We start from the raw sequence: 13,780 nt of genomic DNA on the forward strand, positions 1-13,780 counted from the left end.
TAACAGTGTTCTCATTAGTTTAAAAATATTACCTTAAATTGGAAGGTAGAGTGCAACAGATTAAGCCAAAAAAAAAGCACAAGGGTAACGTTTTAAATCTTAGAAGATTTTCTTCTTCAAGATAAACCCTTGAGCTTTCATTCTGTTCAAATGCATCCGCTGCTTGAATACTAGGTGCCTGATTTGTTACACTGTATGAGGAACTGGGCAAGCATTAAAGCAGGAGAACCGAAGGCGTGTTTGCCAATTGGCCAACAAAAAGAGGACAATGTGGCTACTAGAGACAAAGCACACACAAGCATAACACAGTGCAATACTTTATTAAACTCTTGTAAACTATCTGCATAATTCTAAAAGCTAAACTGAACAGAAATAAGGGCACAAGAATCACTTCGCCCGACAATGACTACCATCATATAGTACACGAACAGAATTTGGGCACTCCTAAATTCCTAGTAGGTGAGTCAGGCTTGGCAGAGGGATTGGCAGCAAAGTGGTTAAAAGAATGATCTGAGGACCTCTACCGAAATTTCCATCTCTCCATTAAGATTCCAATTCCATAAATTCCAGGGGCACTCTAGTACATGAATTAATACACACCTCATTTGGTCACTTGCATTGCCAAACCCCCATTGTGTACCACTAGCTAGATTAAGATTAACTATGTTTTAGATCAGCTAATGTGAAAAGGCACTTTGAAAGGCTAATTCCTTCCTCAATTCTCCCCATAATGCCCAAGATGAGTTACAGCTACACTATATAAAAAGAAGAACCAACAGTGTGGCTGGGAAAATATTCTCGGAATAATATGTCTTATCCTCTCCATCCCCTATTTCTCTCTACTATGTCACAGCTCCCAGTCAAAAATCTCAAAATGATACCACCCACTTCACTGTGTAGGTATAGGCTGTTAAATGCATAGTCACCATAGAACCCTCCAAAAAACTAAGAAGGTACCATCTTTAATAGCATCAAATGGCTCCACTTAGCACTCCAGAATTAACAAACACTTCTCCACCCTATACCTCATTTAATCCTCTAAATTCAGGCCTCAATTCTAAGAGGACCTTAAAATATTTTCAATCCCATTTTAATGTTTCTAAAATTAGACTGATGTATAGTTAGCTAGTGGGCACATTTAATGTGATGGTGGTTTTATTCTCTAAAATAATATTAGTAAGTCAATGGGACATCTTAACACACTGGATTAGGGAAATAAACTGGGAGAGCATTATTCCAATTTTTTAAAAAGTCATGTTACAAAAAAACATCAAAATCATAATGTTTATATTTTACACCAATCTCCACGTTGTAGTCACAAAAAAATAGTTCTGCAGGACAACCAAGAATGATTCACCTACATTAGTAAGATAAATATCGATAGGAATAATATAAAATATTGTGCTAGTATCAGAAGTTAATACAAAAATGTGACATTAATATTGAAGAAAAACAAGAATTCTCCTTTGGCTACTTTTAAAAATTAATTGATAATCTGGGGGCACATAATGGCTCAGTTGGTTGAGTGTCTGAACTAGAGATTTCAGTTCAGGTCATGATCTCATGGGTGGTGAGACTGAGCCCCACGCTGGGCTCCACACTCAGTGGGGAGTCTTCTTGGGATTCTCTCTCCCTCTGCCCTTCCCCACAATCGCATGCTCCCTCTCCTCTCTCTCAATAATAAATTTTTAAAAATTTATTGATAATCTGAAAATAAGCTGAAATCTAAAATTTCTTAAACTTTCTGGATTATATTCAGTATTTCAAGATCCTCTCATACAGCAATAAATAACATAGTTATTCTTCCTTTTATGCAGATAAGAAACATATTCAAAGAATTTTCGAAAAGAAATTTTTCTATTTTTCCTAAAACTTAAATTCAAAGAAACTGATCTTGTAGAAAATCTTCTGGTGTGCGTGTTACTACTCTGTTATATTCATTTACCATTTACATCACTCTAATCTCATTTCCATACAGTATACTAGTATTTTGTTTCTCAATGAAAGCACCAAGGGAATAGTCACTATGAAAATCCATAAATTTATATTAAATACCTAAGGCAAAATTGTGTTTGTGCATGTGCACACACATGTGTGCCAAAGAGAACACAGCCTAAACAGAAAGAAATTTATAATCACCATGAGGAAATCTGATCTACTAGGAAAAAATAAAGAATGTGATATATTATGGAAAGAAAATAAGAAAACAAAGACAAAATAAAGTTTGGGGATCACTTAAATTTTATAAGACCTGGTTTGGTTTTCCCCCAGACTAAACACCATTAATACAACAGCTAAGAAATTAATAAATACTTACTAGGGACATATCATATAAAAAAATTGTGTGCAACAGGGTATTTAAAATAGTCTTTCAATTGAAAAGATGCTCATCACTCATCATCAGGGAAATGCAAATCAAAACTACAATAAGATCACCTCACACATGTCAGAATGGCAAAAATCAAAAACACAAGAAACAATAAGTGTTGGTGAGGATGTGGAGAAAAAGGAATCCTCTTGCACTGTTGGTGGGAATATAAACTGGCATGGCCACTGTGAAAAAGAGTACAGAGTTTCCTTAAAAAATTAAAAATAGAACTACCCTATGATCCAGGAATTGTACTACTGAGTATTTACCCAAAGAATACAAAAGACTACTTCAAAAGGATACATGCGCCCTTATGTTTATTGGCACTGTTTACCATAGCCAAATTATGGGAGCAGCCCAAGTACCCATCAATAGATGGATAAAAAAGATGTGGTACATACACATGATGAAATATTAATCAGCCATTAAAAAGAATGAAATCTTGCCATTTGGACAACATGGATGGAGCTAGAGTATAATACTAAGAGAAATAAGTCAGAGAAAAACAAATACCATATGATCTCACTCATATATGGAATTTAAGAAACAAAACAAATGAGCAAAGAAAAAATAGAGAGAGAGAGAGAGAGACAGAGAGAGAGCTAAACCAAAAAAACAGACTTAACTCTAGAGAACAAAGAGAGGGCTACCAGAGGGAAGAAGGGTGGGGGGCGATTGTGGAGGAAATAAGGAATGGGGATTAAAGAGTACACTTTATCATGATGAAAAGTAAAATAATATTTCAATATCCCGAAGTGAATTCTAAAAGCAAATATGTGTTAGGATCAAACATTTTCAAATTTCAGGGTAATACAAGCATCTGGTAAATGCAGAATTATTTAACATACCCCCTAGCCCTCTATCACCATCTAGTGGTAAAGTTCATGAAAGCTGAAGAAAACCTGTGACCTATATAGAGCATGTACCTGGCTTATCCCTTCCCTACGGTCTTCTTCACTCATCTTCAGTGCTATGTACACACACACACACACACACACACACACACACACAAGTCCTGGAGCTGCCTAGAAAAATGTACAATGGAAATGTTTGAAAAGAGTAATTAAAACCTACAAGAAGTTATCTTACAGTTGTAAAAAGGACAAAAGCTAAAAAGGCTAGGGGCGTCTGGGTGGCTCAGTCGTTAAGCATCTGCCTTCGGCTCTGGTCATGATCCCAGGGTTCTGGGATCGAGCCCTGCGTTGCGCTCCCTGCTCAGTGGGAAGCCTGCTTCTCCCTCTCCCACTCCCCCTGCTTGTGTTCCCTCTTCTCGCTGTGTCTCTCTCTAATAAATAAATAAAATCTTAAAAAAAAAAAAAGCTGAACAGGCTAAAATACACAGGATTTCATGGGGAAAACATTATAAATATTGATTATTCTTTCCTAATTGACATGCAGCAAAATTTTTAATTAAACATGATTTATCTGTAGTTTCCAAAAGTACAAAAAATCATATTAGAGTTGAAGAGGAAAAGAAACAAGTCAGTGTTAAAATTTTTAATTTATTAAGAAACTCTGGGTATTCAAATGGCAACTTATATTCTGAATGTTCAGTTTCTCTTATAAAGCATGATGATGAGATAAGAAATCATATGAAATGACAACAATGGTATAACGTAGCTGTTAGAGCACAAACTCTTTTTTTCTTCTCATTTGAAAACTCAAGATATGGACTTACATTGGAAAATCCTTTATTTCAAACAGTTTCATAGGCAAACATTCTTTTTTTTTTTTTTAAAGATTTTAGTTGTTTGACAGAGCGAGACACAGTGAGAGAGGGAACACAAGCAGGGGGAGTGGGAGAGGGAGAAGCAGGCTCCCCGTGGAGCAGGAAGCCCGATGCGGGGCTCGATCCCAGGACCCTGGGATCATGACCTGAGCCGAAGGCAGACGCTTAACGACTGAGCCACCCAGGCGCCCCTCATAGGCAAACATTCTTAATATAAGTAAAGCAGCCAATTTCTCTTTGAATAATGTTGGAGAATACCCAGTGGTTGCAGTCTGGCCAGTCTCCACAGCATCTCTCAGAAATGAGCCCTGTGTCTGATCAAATCAGTCCAACTTAACGAGCAGGGGTCCAAAATAGTCACCAGATTTCCCAGAACTTCCAATCCTATGTCTTGGTTTAGGTGTTATAAACAAGACTTTCCAACAACACTCTGGACTTGTTTACTTATACACACACGCAGACAAACACATAGCACGTGTAACTAGAGCTAATAGACTTAGTATAATGAATGCGACTCAGGCCCTTAACCTGTGATGGTTTTCCAAAACCACATTCAGTGCTTAAGATTGTTACTACTATCCTAAACCAAAAGATCTTCAATAACATTGAAAGCACCTGTCAATTACCAACAATAAATACCTCTGTTTTTCAAAAAGACTAAACCATATCATGTGTCTTTAAATTTTTACATGTTGTTTTATGCAGCCAGAGAAATACCACCATTAAACACAATGGAAGAATGAATAAATATAAGGAAAGGTATATCAGGCTGAACATTTACATTATATAAATTTGAAATATCTAGATCAGAGCTTCTAAACCTCATCAAACCTAATATATTGTTTCTGTGAATATGATTCAACATATTTTTAGTACATGGATATAGAAGCCATAGGTGACAGATCTATGTACACATACAATTATAAACACACACACACACGGACCTCACATTGCATGGTAGTGTGGGTCCATAAAAATAACTTGCGAAACTGAAACTGTGCAAAGCAATTTTATCAATAGAAAAAAAATTAGAATTGTTTTACAACCTTTAAAAAATGTCAAAACATTAAAAATGTTCTTATTGTTGGTTATAAATATATAGGGAAATGATAACACTAGTAAATTTAAAACATCGGAAATACTGAGAATTAAAGTGTTTTATTTCTTTGTAAAAAAAAAAAAAAAACAACTTTTAAGAGTAGTGCTTGCCCTCTCACTATGTAATTTACAATACAGAGTAAACATCTTTTTCTATGCCTTGTCACCTTCCTTTCCAGGTGTGAATGGCTTCCAACGTTTTATACCTTGAGCTTTTAAAAGTATGAATTATAGGTATCCCTGCTTTTTTGAAAGTTTCCATTACAGCACTTCACTTTTATGAAAGACCTCCATTAGTACTTATTCTTGCTTTCCAAGGGAAATCCAAAGAGGATTTTCGCTTTTATGAAAAAAAGTGAAAAGCAAAAAGAGCAGTCAGAGCTCCTTTTCCATCAAGCCATTACAGAGGCAGCAAACCCTGAGCAGTGAGCATGGTCCCGCCAAGCTCCTTCCCCCAGGAATTACAGTCAGCATCTCAGCATCAAGCCATGCTGGTTCTGAACCATGTCTGTGAGCATCTGTGCTGTATCTCAATTGATTTTGTGCATCCCTTAGTAAAATGTATCCTGAAGTATAAGAAAAGCCTCAAGAGATGTTATTTTTTGAGTCTGGTAGTGCTCAAAAATTTTTCCACATAAATTAACAGTAACTGCTTCTTCACTTTACATCATTTCAACTTCTGAAAGGAACACTCTGACTTTCAGATAGCAGGGGAAAGCTTTATTTTGGAGAGTCAGTTCCTTTCTGTGAACTTTGCCAGCCTCACTTGCTCTGGGACATCTCATCCTTTACATCACAACCACTTTTTCATTGATGTCAGTAAGATCACCTGCACTAAGTTCCTCTAGCTGCATTCCAGAGGCTCAAAATTCCAAGGCAGCTATTTCTTCTAGAACTCTATTTACATTTGATTTGAATTTCCACATCCTGCATTATCACTTTTCATTTCTTTGCTGCTCTTTCATCTGTGTTGGTCATCTCTCACTGATGATTATTCATTTCTGTAGAATGTCATGAGGCTTATCTCAAGCAAACAAGGAGGCAACACAACAACACACTTTGCTGCCTGTGCATGGCCTGAGGAAGAGAGATGCAGTTACCAATCACTGACAGACTTTGAAAGAAGCAACATGATTGGCCACTGATTGTGATGCACGTGTACTATTTATAAGAGAAACTGCAGACTGCAGAACTAGTAGCCAAGTTTGTCTTTATGCAAGCACTCACAATTAATATACTGTTGTAACTACAATTTGAACAGTGTTGCTGGGAAACTGGTATTACTTAACTAAATCATGATAATTCAAGTAAGTGTATGTCAGAACTGTAAAACCAACAACTGCCTGCTCATGTGTATATGAATGCGTGACCATAATCATAACCCTAAGGAAAAATAGAAAATCATAATAAAATATGTAATTTAATATCAAATATCATTAGTTCATTCAACACAGATGCTTGCTTGCAACTGTATATATAATTATGTGAATTCAACAGCTATAAATGTTACTTGTGACCCAAATGCCACCTACATTATTACCATTGGTGATGTGGCTTTCTAAAATATATAATGCTTGAGCAGATTCCAAAGAAAATAGAGTACTGAGACAGCATTTATACTCCTGGGTAAATGAGCAGTATATATAAAAGCAAAGATGTTTATATGGAAAACAGACAAATTCTGGGCTCAGATCTTTTATGAACAGGTCTTTCACTCATGGGAAAGTTTAATGGGCTATTCCCACAAGATGCATGGAGCGAATCTTCACTATGCAAAAGACTGTCTCATACTTTGTAAGATATCAAGCATCTATGGCCCTTCCACCAAATAGTGAGATAAAAACAACTCCAAATTTGACAAAGTGTAGTACTGCCTACACTGAGAACCCTGGTCCAGGTTCCTGAAACATCAGTGCACAGAAAGAATATGTCTAAGGGTTCAGTCAATATAAAAACCCAGGCCTCTAGATACCAATAAGGCCTACATAAATTTGGAAAGGATACAGTATTAATCATAAATTAAAAGGCAATCTTTTTTATTCTCATCTCTTCATAATAAAAAAACAGTAAAAAGAGTGATTCCTATGAAGTCTGCATGCAAGCTTCATTAGAGGCCTGCTTTGAAGTTGAAGGTGTTCTCTGCAAATACTATCTGAAAGACAGCTATATATACCATTGATAACCCCAAAATAACAGGTTAAAAATAGATCACGATAGGGGGCGCCTGGGTGGCTCATGTAGTTACATATCTGACTCTTGATTTCAGCTCAGGTCATGATCTCAGGGTTGTGAGATCGAGCCCCGCACTGGGGATCCGTGCTGGATGTGGAGCCTGCTTATAAATTCTCTCTCCCCCTCTCTTAAAAAAAAAAAAAAAAAAGATAAAGGATATGTAATAATGATAATCAAAGTTTATAGAGTGCTTACCCAGTCACTGTCCCAAGCACTTTATATAAAATGTTTAGTCCCCACACCAAGAAGTAGATATTATCTCCGTTTTACAGGTGAGGAAACTGAGGCACACCACCTAAAGGAATATGGCTGGAAAGTGAAGGGATGGTAGCTGGTTAGGAAGCCAGGGAGTCCATGCTGCTACCTGGAAGGTAAGGAAGGCTCCTTACCCCCTTGAACTTGGTTAACAGCACCATCCACCCAGCACCTGAACTGTAAATGTGAGTGAGTCATCTTATGCACCTCTCCTTCCCTTACTCCCATGAACAACCCTACACCCAATTCTGCCCATCTACCCTCAGACATGGACAGTCAGGCCTCTGTCCCGCCAGGCCCTGCACTCGGCTTAGCTCAGACCGAGAGGGAGGCTGTGTGGTCTCAGAGACAAGCAAGGACTTGGGAATAGGGCAGACCTGGATCCCAACTGTGTGCCATGCTGAGGGAAGAAAATAAATGAACTGCAGGACTTTAAACTAATGGCCCCACTGCTGGAGGCCTTGAGTTTTCTGCTCCTTCCCAGCCTCTCGCATACCATTTTCTAGTACTTTTACCACTGAATAGTTATTTTTTAATGAAATAAAAACAGCAAACATTTCTTGGGTACTCCCAATGCACCAGGCACTGTTCTTAGTAGCTGACCTGAATCCACCCATTTCATCCCCTAGTCAAATCCCTAACGAAGCACTAGCTTTACCTCCATGTTAGAAATGAAGAGGGCCAGTAATGTTCCCAAGGTGACAGCGTTCACCAAGGCTGTTTCTGGGGTCTGGACTCTGCCAGTGTGACTCGAGAAGCTCAGGATTTAATGGTGGCTTGATACTGAAATGAAATACCTCAAGCTATTACTGATACTACTGAAAGCCTTGCTAATTATTATGTTACTAAATGCAATTAACAGAAATAAACTACATCAACACTGCAAATAAGGCTGGGCTTTAAGTTGAGAAGTTCTCTCAACCAAAGCCTCAATAATTTCTCTAATAAACATGAAAGATAATACTATTAAGAGAACATTAAGGGAAGCCATCAACTACGCATATTTGATCATTTCATTCTCTTATAATTAAGATGAGTATATAACTCATCTTAATGTCAAAACCTGGAAACTTTTGACAGTGAAAGGGTCACTTTCACATGTGGCACAACAGTGTGGGCAAATCAGGACACATGGCTCCCACGCTCATGACACATAGGAAAACTCGTGTCTATATTAGGATTGTGCTACTAGCTGAACAAGCAGCTTAGGACAAAGAGAAAGAACTCAAGGAATCCAGCCATCTCATCCACAAGAAGCCCCACTGTGAAGCTTCTCCCACCCAGTTTACTTAACACAAACTGAACCCCTGGATGCTGAATTTGAAACTATTCAACAAAAAACCTCTAATGGATGCTTCCTGGGAGTGTGGGTGGTGGTTTCTAGGTTAGTATTCTTTGCTAACAGTTTTGTGTAATACCACAAGAAAGAACCCAGCCCATTTTGCTTCCTGAAAGAACACATTATCTAATTCTAGTCTAAATTCTTTCTATCCTCCACAGCAAAACCACCATGGAGCTTTCCTAGCACTATCAGCTACTAAGAACAAAATTTATGATTGGTAGGATTTCAACAGATTGTAGAGATGGACGCTGCCTTCACCCTTCTGAGGCACAGGCTTCCATGAAGACAATAAACAAACAGGCTGGGCAGGAAGCAGAGCCACAAGAGGGCCCAGATGTGGGCTAACTTCCACAGCAGGAGTAGCTAAATTCCACCTGCAGAAGTCTGTGCTACTCCTGCAGAAAGGCTAAAGGCCCACCCTGTTCAAACCGAAAATAGGTTCCGAGTTAGCCTTCCGGTCATGATTAAGTCACACCACCGTAACCACACGTCCTCATTCAACCGGCCTCATGATCCTTGAGGATGATAAAGCAGCAGCAAGAACGGAACAGAAATTTGCCCTCACTGATTCTTTCTTCTGATTATGCCACCTGGTTCATACAAAACAGCCTAAAGAATCACTGCTAAGCTCAAATTATTAACTAAGGAAATAAGCAGCTCTCTATAGCATTAATTGCCTAAAACCACAAAGAATCTCTCAGTTTGGCTGCCAAGGAAATTAAATCACCAGGGATAACCACACAGCCCTCACACAATCCCCAAGTGGAAGCAAGTGTGCTTAGCTAACATCAGCATGCTGGATAGAGAAGACATGCCACATAATTTCAGGTGTGGCCTTCTCTGGGTGAAAAATGGAAAAAAGAAACTGCATGTGATCGCCCACAATACTTCCTCTGACTTCAGTTAACCTCAGTCAAATTCTCTGAAGACTGCCCACAAAACCTTCCCCTAAACTGGCTAGGACGAGCACCTTCCACACCCACCACAGCATGAACAAGCGGCATCTGTTTACCAGAACTCTGGGAAAGTTTACCTAATAGAAATGAAGTAATTCTCGACATTCTTAAGCCTCATTCCCGCACAATGATTCCACTTTCAGTGATATCTCAAGGCTCATTTTCTTAACTTGTTCTAACAATTTCCTGAAGAGCTGAGCAGGTAGAACACTAAATAAAATACACAGTCTTATAAATCCTCTCAATTACCTGACCTAGGATGAATCAATAAGCAGATCAGGGGTTCAGTAACCTACAAAAAAGGAGCTCAAAATGGGCAGATACAAGCAATTACACAATGCCTCTGGGACACTATTATTTATAAATATTCACAGTCCTTGTTTATAGATTATATCATCTCACTTATTTTTACCTACAGGATCAGAGCATCCTGTAGGGGATATTCTCTGCCTTCCCATATTATAGTAACATAAATGCAATCAACATACACTTCTGAGTGCCAATTACGGTAGGGGGCACTGGGGATACCAAAACAAACCAACGACAGCCAGTACCCATTCTAGCCTGACTGGTTATAAAAACACAGACCACCTGGGATGAATACTAATACCACCAAGGTATCAGGAACACTTCCAGAGACACTGACAGTTGAGGCAAGTCTTTGGGAGTAGTATGATGATTATGAGAAATGGTGCTCTGCAGAGATGCAGAGATCAAAAGGAAAATGTTCTCTTCTGCTTCCCCATTGTCTTTCCTAGAAACTATACAGAGAAGAGGAAATATGCACACTAAAGTTTTTGTTAACAGTTAAAGTTCTCAATTCTTTGCTAATAACACCAACTGAAATTCATTCCTCTTGATTCTTAAGATTAAACACAATCTAATACTAGCAACACAGAAAATCTGTTTGAGCACTTCAACTAATTGGGATAAGGTATTCAACACATGACTCAACATTAGTGCCTACCCCAAAGTGAGGTTTTGTACAATGTCTACAAAATATGTAAATATTGTGTATATCAATGCATGTTATAAACTCACTTCTGTCATCTTACCAGAAGGTGGACATATTGTACCAAAAATTTGTTTCTCCACTGTAATTTTCAAAGATAAATACACAAGTACCAATGAATTCCTGTGCCTGTCACTCATTTTGAGGGGTTAAAAAAATAAAAGCATTGTTTTAAAATAAAGCTAAGTATGTTTTAATAGCATAATTCCTATCACTCCACTACTCTCAATCAATGCACGGGTCTTGGCATGATTTAATACTTCACAGAGAGAAACACAAAAAGGTATGCCTGTACTCAGGTTTTTGGTTTTTTTTTTAAGATTTTATTTATTTATTTGACAGAGAGAGTGAGAGAGCACAAGCAGGGGAAGCAGCAGAGGGAGAGAGAGAAGCAGGCTCCCAGCCGAGCAGGGAGCCCCATGCAGGGCTCCATCCCAGGACCCTGGGATCATAACCTGAGCCAAAGGCAGATGTTTAACCATCTAAGTACAGGCACCCCTGTACTCAGGTTTCCTGACAGATTATACTTTTTAAAACACATTATCAACTATTTTACTACAAAGCACAAAAAAAATTCAGGGCATCCTCAATTAGAAACTCCTCAGCAGAACAGTTAGGTCCTCCACATTATGCCCCACACCACCTTGGCTGACTTTCCAACCATTCGTAGTTTTTTTAATCCCAGATTGAATTTCACCCCATTCTGTAAATAAAAGAGCCATTTAGTAAGAACCAAAGATCATCTCCTTCACAGACTCTTTTAGAGAGCCACTTCCAAACTCACCTCCTTTAAATATCTCTGTAAATTCATATAATGTTCATATTGGGCCTTGTACTAAAAATCCTCTGTCATTCTTATCTCACTATATTCCTCAATGTCCATTAGAATCCTACGTGTAGTCACACCCCCCCAAACCCACACACAATCATAAATCACTTACCAGCAAAAACTTTTAACTTTTTTCTTTAATGATGTAAACCCAGTAAATGGCTGCTATGGTTAAAATAAATTCACTGAAAATGTTCCTAACTAAAGGCCCATCGATAGGGACTGATTAAGTAAGTTGTGGAATACTACAGAACCATGAAAAAAGAGTAAAGAATTTCTATACCAGGCTACCAGGAATAAGTCCCCAAGACAGCAAGTCAAGAAAAAGCAAAGTACACTAGTGTGTCTTTCCACCCAATGACGCAAATCAGGAAAATCTGAGATGAAGCAATAGCAATAAAGTCATTTTTGTATTACTTAAAAGATTTTGGGGTAAGGAACAAAATAGGACAATTATAGAACCAAGAAGTAAGAAAGTCAGCTTTTAAGGACAGTTTACAACAGGCTGGATGGAAACCAACTGGAAACAATAACAGACATATTTGGGGATTACGTGTGTTAAACCCGCTCTATTTGTAGTACAAATACACAAGGGATGTTTATATATAACCAGTCTCAGCACTGACAAGTCGGAATCCAGCCTGGAAGCACTGCTGAAGAAAGGAATGTATGTATGCCTGTGAGCACATGGGGTGGGTGGGGGTGGCCGTCATCTCTGGGATATATTTGGAAGGTTCTGAGAAAAAGATTAGTCAGGATGAAGTCCTACAGTACTTTAATCTTAGGGTTCCACAAAAGAAAATGGGAAGGAATTGCAGGAACATAGAATTATGTAGCATAAACCAAAATAGCACAGAAGAAAACATTATTTTATCTTTTATTTTATTACAAATTTGAGACAGCACACGTGCACGTGTACACACACACACACACACACACACACACACAGGAATGGTGAAGGGGCAGAGGAAGAGAGAGAATCTCAAGCAGACTCCATGCTGAGTTCAGAGCCTGTCATGGGGCTCGATCCCATGATCCTGAGATCATGACCTCAGCCAAAACCAAAAGTTGGACGCTCAACTGACTGAGCCACCCAAGCATCCCTCATTTCTTTTTTTGATAGTAAATCCTGAAAGCAGGGAACACGACCTCTACCTATTTATTTACTATTATTAATATGATTATTTTACTATTAATTTTATATTGAGTCTGGTATCTAGTGTTGAGTAAAGCTTAGGTGTGTTGCTAAACATAACAAAATATTTCATTTTAAAAATACATGAAGATCTGATCAATAGTTGGTCAGGATAAAATGATTTTGCAAACATTAATAAGACATTTATTTCCAAATGCAAGACAGAAAAATATGTACAAGATAATCTTCACATTAAAAAAAAAAGATAATCTTCATATTTAAGCATATCCACAAAACGCCCAGCATATACCTCAAAGAAATACAAAATGGTGACAGGGCCAATTTGCAATCCTGCATTGAAATGTATCTGAGTCACCCACAAATATGCCTGTGTTTCCATAAGCTCCACACACTGGGACAGCTGAAGCCAGTGTTCAAAACATGGATGACACAGTGAGGGTTATAAAAAAAAAAAAGGAAGACTCCACTCCTAAGACTTTTCTGCTAAGAAGTGGGAGTAATGGCAGACAGTATAAAAACAGATTTACTCGTTCATTTGAATCCAGTGGGGGAAAAAAACTGATGAGAGAATTGATCTAAAATATAAAACTAAAGGCCTCAGGAAAAGTCAAACATCATTGTTTTTGTTGCATAAGTGCCTTTGAATCCTCTTTCTTCCTCGGGTTTCACCTAATCTTTGGCTGCTCTAGTCTCTCTCACTAGGTGTCTGAATTCTCTCGTAATTACCACCACCTTACTGGTACTCTGATCATTAAATTTCTGTTCTCAAGCCACATGTCTGCATGGGTGTCCAAAGCTAGAGC

At 38.2% G+C, this 13,780-nt stretch overlaps 1 protein-coding gene across 3 annotated transcripts in view; it reads right to left on the minus strand.

Annotated features, from left to right (window-relative positions):
- Positions 1-13,780, minus strand: part of MED12L (mediator complex subunit 12L) — a 317,920-nt gene that overhangs the window by 131,324 nt on the left and 172,816 nt on the right. The gene's annotated exons all lie outside the window — the stretch shown is intronic.

This window comes from Callorhinus ursinus, unplaced genomic scaffold, assembly GCF_003265705.2.
Source record: "Callorhinus ursinus isolate GAN/ISIS: 27379988/994484 unplaced genomic scaffold, GSC_fseal_2.0 scaffold1, whole genome shotgun sequence".
NCBI classification, from domain to species: domain Eukaryota; kingdom Metazoa; phylum Chordata; class Mammalia; order Carnivora; family Otariidae; genus Callorhinus; species Callorhinus ursinus.